General features: G+C 34.8%; 1 long non-coding RNA gene across 2 annotated transcripts; it reads right to left on the bottom strand.

The window, feature by feature from the left end:
- Positions 1-529: 529 nt before the first annotated feature.
- Positions 530-9,703, bottom strand: LOC143074384 (uncharacterized). 2 transcript variants are annotated; one of them, XR_012977828.1, is made up of 3 exons: positions 9,391-9,703; positions 8,192-8,299; positions 530-693 (listed from the first exon to the last, which is right to left on the bottom strand). It is a non-coding gene; the product is annotated as an uncharacterized LOC143074384 (long non-coding RNA). The 2 variants fall into 2 exon arrangements; XR_012977827.1 differs by having other exon boundaries at positions 9,425-9,703.
- Between the last annotated feature and the right edge of the window lie 500 nt (positions 9,704-10,203).

Genomic DNA, 10,203 nt, shown 5'->3' with positions numbered 1-10,203 from the left:
GTCATAGATACTCTAGATAGAAAGATAATCTGCCACTTTTATAAAAGGGACTACACATAGTTTTTGAAAGGGTATAATCGGTTTGTGCCGAAATTACTTTCTTTAGTCCAGAAACTCATTTGTGCTAAATGGTAATCTCCACCCACATTTAGGACTGGCAGTTATTTGTAGTTTTTATCAACAGCTTGCACTTTTTCTAAATTATATTTGCTTCTTTTAAGACTGACCAAAACTGTTTTTTACCATTGTGGTTTGATTAAGGTAGTGTATATCAAACAGCTGTTGGAAATATTTTGGACAACCATCTTATTTACAATATCATTTGATCAACACCTAGTGGTCTTTGGTGGTATCTCGCATAACATTAATAAGGTCTTTTTTAAAAGGCAACTTGAAATTATTGGTCCCATATTTATGTGCTATAGCAAATGTATGGGCTGCTGATCTGCAATATTGCAATATATGATAGCAATATATTCTTATGTTTTCAATGACCCCTTATTTCTCACTCCACTTTATAAGATAGAAATAAATGTTATTCCATATTTTATTGGTTTTTTTAAAAGGTATCATAATTTAGACATAAAGACAAAACTAAGCACAGTGAAAAAAGTCTACTCTGTCCTGTAAAGTTTGAGATGTTTTTGTTGTTCAATCTTTATCACTTGTATGGAAACACTAAATCTTGATAACCTACAACAGAAATATTATCACTTTTATTTCAATTCAATTGTTGCAGTTATCATGCATGTAATAGAGAAAATGATAAATTAGACCAGATCTCCACATTAATAATATAAAAACTAGAGGCTTCAATGAGCCTGTGTCACTCACATGATACTTTTATTTACAATTGATGCATGATACAGAAATTGTCCATACCAACCGTCAGTGTTTACCATACAATACAGTACTTCTATACACTGTCTGTATACAGTATTTGTCGGATTTTGTCCATACCTATCGTCGATGTTTGACATAAAATACAATACTCCTATATACCGTATATCAACAGTATTTGTCTATACCTACCATCGGTGGTTAACATAAGATATAGTGCTCCTATATACCGTCTATAAAAAGTATTTGTCTATACCTACTGTCGGTAGTTAACATACAATATAGTGCTCCTATATACCGTCTATCAACAGTATTTGTCTATACCTACCGTTGGTGGTTAACATACAATATAGTGCTCCTATATACCGTCTATCAACAGTATTTGTCTATACCTACCGTCGGTGGTTAACATACAATATAGTGCTCCCATATACCGTTTATCAACAGTATTTGTCTATACCTACTGTCGGTAGTTAACATACAATATAGTGCTCCTATATACCGTCTATCAACAGTATTTGTCTATACCTACCGTTGGTGGTTAACATACAATATAGTGCTCCTATATACCGTCTATCAACAGTATTTGTCTATACCTACCGTCGGTGGTTAACATACAATATAGTGCTCCCATATACCGTTTATCAACAGTATTTGTCTATACCTACTGTCGGTAGTTAACATACAATATAGTGCTCCTATATACCATCTATCAACAGTATTTGTCTATACCTACTGTCGGTAGTTAACATACAATATAGTGCTTCTATATACCGTCTATCAACAGTATTTGTCTATACCTACCGTCGGTGGTTAACATACAATATAGTGCTCCTACAATGTATATACCGTCTATCAACAGTATTTGTCTATACCTACCGTCGGTGGTTAACATACAATATAGTGCTCCCATATACCGTCTATCAACAGTATTTGTCTATACCTACTGTCGGTAGTTAACATACAATATAGTGCTCCTATATACCATCTATCAATAGTATATGTCTATACCTACCGTCGGTGGTTAACATACAATATAATGCTCCCATATACTGCTATCAACAGTATTTGTCTATACCTACCGTCGGAAGTTAACATACAATATAGTGCTCCTATATACCATCTATCAACAGTATATGTCTATACCTACCGTCGGTGGTTAACATACAATATAATGCTCCCATATACCGTCTATCAACAGTATTTGTCTATACCTACTGTCGGTAGTTAACATACAATATAGTGCTTCTATATACCATCTATCAATAGTATTTGTCTATACCTACCATCGGTGGTTAACATACAATATAGTGCTCCTACAATGTATATACCGTCTATCAACAGTATTTGTCTATACCTACCGTCGGTGGTTAACATACAATATAGTGCTCCCATATACCGTCTATCAACAGTATTTGTCTAAACCTACTGTCGGTAGTTAACATACAATATAGTGCTCCTAAATACCGTCTATCAACAGTATTTGTCTATACCTACCGTCGGTAGTTAACATACAATATAGTGTTCCTATATACCGTCTATCAACAGTATTTGTCTATACCTATCGTCAGTGGTTAACATGCAATATGGTGCTCCTATATACCGTCTATCAACAGTATATGTCTATACCTACCGTCGGTGGTTAACATACAATATAGTGCACCCATAAACCGTCTATCAACAGTATTTGTCTATACCTACTGTCGGTAGTTAACATACAATATAGTGTTTCTATATACCGTCTATCAACAGTATTTGTCTATACCTACCGTCGGTGGTTAACATACAATATAGTGCTCCTATATACCGTCTATCAACAGTATTTGTCTATACCTACCGTCGGTGGTTAACATACAATATAGTGCTCCCATATACCGTCTATCAACAGTATTTGTCTATACCTACTGTCGGTAGTTAACATACAATATAGTGCTCCTATATACCGTCTATCAACAGTATTTGTCTATACCTACCGTCGGTAGTTAACATACAATATAGTGCTCATATATGCCGTCTATCAACAGTATGTGTCTATACCTACCGTCGCTGGTTAACATACAATATAGTGCTCCTATATACCGTCTATCAACAGTATTTGTCTATACCTACCGTCGGTAGTTAACATACAATATAGTGCTCCTATATACCGTCTATCAACAGTATTTTTCTATACCTACCGTCGGTGGTTAACATACAATATAGTGCTCCTATATACCGTCTATCAACAGTATTTGTCTATACCTACCGTCGGTGGTTAACATACAATATAGTGCTCCCATAAACCGTCTATCAACAGTATTTGTCTATACCTACTGTTGGTAGTTAACATACAATATAGTGCTCCTATATACCATCTATCAACAGTATATGTCTATACCTACCGTCGGTGGTTAACATACAATATAGTGCTTCTATATACCGTCTATCAACAGTATTTGTCTATACCTACCGTCGGTGGTTAACATACAATATAGTGCTCCTACAATGTATATACCGTCTATCAACAGTATTTGTCTATACCTACCGTCGGTGGTTAACATACAATATAGTGCTCCCATATACCGTTGATGTCTATCGACAGTATTTGGCTATACCTACTGTCGGTAGTTAACATACAATATAGTGCTCCTATATATCATCTATCAACAGTATTTGTCTATACCTACTGTCGGTAGTTAACATACAATATAGTGCTTCTATATACCGTCTATCAACAGTATGTGTCTATACCTACCGTCGGTGGTTAACATACAATATAGTGCTCCTACAATGTATATACCGTCTATCAACAGTATTTGTCTATACCTACTGTCGGTAGTTAACATACAATACAGTGCTCCCATATACCGTCTATCAACAGTATTTGTCTATACCTACTGTCGGTAGTTAACATACAATATAGTGCTCCTATATACCATCTATCAATAGTATATGTCTATACCTACCGTCGGTGGTTAACATACAATATAATGCTCCCATATACTGCTATCAACAGTATTTGTCTATACCTACCGTCGGAAGTTAACATACAATATAGTGCTCCTATATACCATCTATCAACAGTATATGTCTATACCTACCGTCGGTGGTTAACATACAATATAATGCTCCCATATACCGTCTATCAACAGTATTTGTCTATACCTATCGTCAGTGGTTAACATGCAATATGGTGCTCCTATATACCGTCTATCAACAGTATATGTCTATACCTACCGTCGGTGGTTAACATACAATATAGTGCACCCATAAACCGTCTATCAACAGTATTTGTCTATACCTACTGTCGGTAGTTAACATACAATATAGTGTTTCTATATACCGTCTATCAACAGTATTTGTCTATACCTACCGTCGGTGGTTAACATACAATATAGTGCTCCTATATACCGTCTATCAACAGTATTTGTCTATACCTACCGTCGGTGGTTAACATACAATATAGTGCTCCCATATACCGTCTATCAACAGTATTTGTCTATACCTACTGTCGGTAGTTAACATACAATATAGTGCTCCTATATACCGTCTATCAACAGTATTTGTCTATACCTACCGTCGGTAGTTAACATACAATATAGTGCTCATATATGCCGTCTATCAACAGTATGTGTCTATACCTACCGTCGCTGGTTAACATACAATATAGTGCTCCTATATACCGTCTATCAACAGTATTTGTCTATACCTACCGTCGGTAGTTAACATACAATATAGTGCTCCTATATACCGTCTATCAACAGTATTTGTCTATACCTACCGTCGGTGGTTAACATACAATATAGTGCTCCTATATACCGTCTATCAACAGTATTTGTCTATACCTACCGTCGGTGGTTAACATACAATATAGTGCTCCCATAAACCGTCTATCAACAGTATTTCTCTATACCTACTGTTGGTAGTTAACATACAATATAGTGCTCCTATATACCATCTATCAACAGTATATGTCTATACCTACCGTCGGTGGTTAACATACAATATAGTGCTTCTATATACCGTCTATCAACAGTATTTGTCTATACCTACCGTCGGTGGTTAACATACAATATAGTGCTCCTACAATGTATATACCGTCTATCAACAGTATTTGTCTATACCTACCGTCGGTGGTTAACATACAATATAGTGCTCCCATATACCGTTGATGTCTATCGACAGTATTTGGCTATACCTACTGTCGGTAGTTAACATACAACATAGTGCTCCTATATACCATCTATCAATAGTATATGTCTATACCTACCGTCGGTGGTTAACATACAATATAATGCTCCCATATACTGCTATCAACAGTATTTGTCTATACCTACCGTCGGTGGTTAACATACAATATAGTGCTCCCATATACCGTCTATCAACAGTATTTGTCTATACCTACCGTCGGTGGTTAACATACAATATAGTGCTCCTATATACCGTCTAGTAACAGTATGTGTCTATACCTACCGTCGGTGGTTAACATACAATATAGTGCTCCTATATACCGTCTATCAACAGTATTTGTCTATACCTACCGTCGGTAGTTAACATACAATATAGTGATCATATATGCCGTCTATCAACAGTATGTGTCTATACCTACCGTCGCTGGCTAACATACAATATAGTGCTCCTATATACCGTCTATCAACAGTATTTGTCTATACCTACCGTCGGTAGTTAACATACAATATAGTGCTCCTATATACCGTCTATCAACAGTATTTGTCTATACCTACCGTCGGTGGTTAACATACAATATAGTGCTCCCATAAACCGTCTATCAACAGTATTTGTCTATACCTACTGTTGGTAGTTAACATACAATATAGTGCTCCTATATACCATCTATCAACAGTATATGTCTATACCTACCGTCGGTGGTTAACATACAATATAGTGCTTCTATATACCGTCTATCAACAGTATTTGTCTATACCTACCGTCGGTGGTTAACATACAATATAGTGCTCCTACAATGTATATACCGTCTATCAACAGTATTTGTCTATACCTACCGTCGGTGGTTAACATACAATATAGTGCTCCCATATACCGTTGATGTCTATCGACAGTATTTGGCTATACCTACTGTCGGTAGTTAACATACAATATAGTGCTCCTATATACCATCTATCAATAGTATATGTCTATACCTACCGTCGGTGGTTAACATACAATATAATGCTCCCATATACTGCTATTAACAGTATTTGTCTATACCTACCGTCGGTGATTAACATACAATATAGTGCTCCCATATACCGTCTATCAACAGTATTTGTCTATACCTATCGTCGGTGGTTAACATACAATATAGTGCTCCTATATACCGTCTAGTAACAGTATGTGTCTATACCTACCGTCGGTGGTTAACATACAATATAGTGCTCCTATATACCGTCTAGTAACAGTATGTGTCTATACCTACCGTCGGTAGTTAACATACAATATAGTGCTCCTATATACCATCTATCAACAGTATTTGTCTATACTTACTGTCGGTGGTTAACATACAATATAGTGCTCCTATATACCATCTATCAACAGTATTTGTCTATACCTACCGTCGGTAGTTAACATACAATATAGTGCTCCTATACACCATCTATCAACAGTATTTGTCTATACCTACCGTCAGTGGTTAACATACAATATAGTGCTCCTATATACCGTCTATCAACAGTATCTGTCTATACCTACTGTCGGTAGTTAACATACAATATAGTGCTCCTATATACCGTCTATCAACAGTATTTGTCTATACCTACTGTCGGTAGTTAACATACAATATAGTGCTCCTATATACCGTCTATCAACAGTATTTGTCTATACCTACCGTCGGTGGTTAACATACAATATAGTGCTCCTATATACCATCTATCAACAGTATTTGTTTATACGTACCGTCGGTGGTTAACATACAATATAGTGCTCCTATATACCGTCTATCACCAGTATTTGTCTATACCTACCGTCGGATGTTAACATAAGATATAGTGGTCCTATATACCGTCTATCAACAGTATTTGGCTATACCTACTGTCAGTGGTTAACATAGAATATAGTGCTCCTATATACTGTCTATCACCAGTATTTGTCTATACCTACCGTCGGTGGTTAACATGGAATATAGTGCTCCTATATACCGTCTATCAACAGTATTTGTCTATACCTACCGTCGGTGGTTAACATACAATATAGTGCTCCTATATACCGTCTATCAACAGTATTTGTCTATACCTACTGTCGGAGGTTAACATAGAATATAGTGCTCCTATATACCAAGAGGGATAACGGATCTGCATCTAGAACTTATCATGCTGCCCTTTTTTTGGATTTTAAAAATCTTGTTATCCCTCAATTTTTACATTCATCCCAAATAATACAACAGTAGTCAATTAGGGGCAGAACACCCATTGTATTATGTTTTCTTGCAGTTATATAAAAAAAAATGTATTTAAGAAAGATGGTATATTCTGGATGATATATTAGCACAACCTTGGTCAATTTGATTTCTCCAGTTACTTAGTGGGCTGTCAACTTTTGAAACTAATATTTTTTCACATGAAGAATTTTGTAATACTTAAATTTATTATCAAGTTTGGTTGAAAAGTCTGAATAGTTTCTGCTTTGTTCCAGTATTCAAACATTTTGTTTCATTTGCATCTATGAACATGTTATTCATTTTACACCACTCTTCAACCCTGTATAAATCTTCTTGAACATCATCATTTATATTTTCTAGATGTTTCCCCCTGATTTATGAATAGTGGTGTCATCAGCATATACCACGATATAGGTCTGTTTCACAATTTTTAATGCATAAGGGAAGGTCATGTATAAATAGCACAAACAATAGAGGACAAGGTATAGAACATTGGGGAACACCAAATTTTACATGTTGTTGTTCAGAGTCAACATTACAAATGTATACCTTTTGTTATTCAGGTACGACTTAAAAAAACTAACAGTAGTCTCACTAAATCCATACATGTCGAGCTTTAAACAAAGAAAGTCATATTCTACCAAATCAAAAGCTTTTTTTTAAATCTTAATAAAATTGCTAGGTTTAAATTACCATCTTTCATTTCTTGCAACCATGTGTCAATGATATTAAATAAATGTCAAGCTCAATCCAGTATATATTCCAAGTTATGGACAAATGATAATGCTATTAAAAATACCAAATCATAACCAGTGCTTTTCTCTTTTTCTATTTACAGTATATGACTAGGTAATAATGATTACTTTTTTCAACTATTTTCATACTTTTTTGTTTCCTCTGCTTTTGTATCAAGGGCATAATTGTTTATGGCAAACTAAGCATCTGCATAATCAAACTATATTCCTAACTATACTCTACCTCAAATTCTGGAAACTGCAGAATTTTTGTCATAGCAGTCTTATGGTAGCTGAACTATTTCTATTTTTTGTAAATCTGGATTAATAAGTCTTTTGTCACATTCTGGGGCTATAGAAAAAAAACATTACAGAATTATCAAAATTATGTGTGTATAATGTTTGTGTACAGTCATTCAACTAAAAAAGGACAAAAATTATTTTTTTGTGTATAAATAAATAATTGTGATTTTAATGTCTTAATATTATGAAAAAAACTTCAAAAGATTAAATTTAAATTATAATCTAAACATGAAAGAGCACATATAAATCAACCTTTTACTCAGATTATATCTAAAACCAGTTATAACTAGCTACATGTATAATATCTCTGACTTCACAAATATCATCATCTAATTTTACAAATCAGTATTTATTTGGTGGCACTTCCTGCACACTAAGTATGTTATGCCTTAGGTTTAATTTTGATGCAATCACATTTCAGAAGGTACATGTCTTGAACTGTTTTAATGAATAAATTACAGCTTTAAACTCAGTTTAGGCTGACCTGAGGTCAATAGTCTTAAACAATGTCATCAAACTATCAGTTTTACTGTAATATATTGATATTGTGACATTTATGGGAAAGAGCATATGAGTTAGTCATATTGGTCAATACAATGGAAAGTTTATAGCTGAGACTACTATAACACTATGTGTTATACTAGTAGTCTCAGTTTATAACTATGTTAATGTTAATTATATACATGACATAATAATTAAATCATTTAAAAAACTATTCCAAAGATTTCTCTCAAATCATGTTTACATTTTTTTAGAGAAGAGTCTGTCTGAAATATATTCAGGGGTAGTCCAAATAATTATGACTTCTTAAAAAACTATATTATGGGGAAAAAGGGGGGGTCTATTATGTTTTTTTCATACAGGGGGAAGACGTCAAAGCAAAAATAAAACCCAACAAAACAAAATAAAATAATAGCCTGTCAAGACGTCCTTATATCATAATAATTTGGTCTAATTTTGGGATAATACATTTAACTTCCTTTGATGTCGGGGAGGGGATAAGTTTTGACGATTAATTATTTTTGAAACTAACAATAATTATTTCTTATTGTTACTTTGTTAAGCGAGCGCGATGTGTGGTTCTCGAGTTATTTAAAAAAAAAAGGGGGGGGGTTGTTGTTACTATTATATCAAATTTACCCAGTTTGGAGACAAGAAATATTTAAAATCTAACCATAAACTCCAATGTTCCTGCTTTTTTTAGAAGAACAAACACGATGGCATTCTCGTCTCTGTTATAATCAATAGTTAACTCATTTCTTCTTCCAGGTTATTTCTTAATCAATTATGATTATCAGCTGTCTATCTATTTACCATGTTTATGTTAAACTGGTCCGTAATTCCATCGTAGTGTATCGATAAGTGAACACAACAGGGATCCAGTTTATTAAACGTCTGTAAACCGAGGTATATAATATACAAGGTTCCTGAGTCAGTAACCGTAACTATCACCGTGATTTGTGCGCATGCGCAATAAACACCAACAAGGATAAAACAAGGTACACAGTTCCGTAATTTCGTATATTTTTCTTATCTTCATACTAAAGAGCTCCAAAAGTAGGCGTGCTTAGGTGCACTGGGCGGGTCTAAAAACCGACTCTCGGTGGTTAACGTCTCTCGATGGTTAACTTTAAGTGCCTACCGTCAGATTATGCGTGTTTGAGAAACCAGAGTACTGAAAACGTGTGCTTCTGCAAGCTGGAATGAGATTATGGTCCGGTTTCGTGATGAGTCTTATGTAGACGAAACGCGCGTCTGGCGTACTAAATTATAATCCTGGTACCTTTGATAACTATTTACACCACTGGGTCGATGCCACTGCTGGTGGACGTTTCGTCCCCGAGGGTATCACCAGCCTAGTAGTCAACACTTCGGTGTTGACATGAATATCAATAATGTGGTCATTTTTATAAATTTCCTGTTTACAAAAATTTGAATTTTTCGAAAAACTAA

This window comes from Mytilus galloprovincialis, chromosome 5 (genome assembly GCF_965363235.1).
Source record: "Mytilus galloprovincialis chromosome 5, xbMytGall1.hap1.1, whole genome shotgun sequence".
Taxonomy (NCBI): domain Eukaryota; kingdom Metazoa; phylum Mollusca; class Bivalvia; order Mytilida; family Mytilidae; genus Mytilus; species Mytilus galloprovincialis.
The sequence above is the reverse complement of the archived record's forward strand: the minus strand, read 5'-3'. Positions and strand labels throughout refer to the sequence as shown.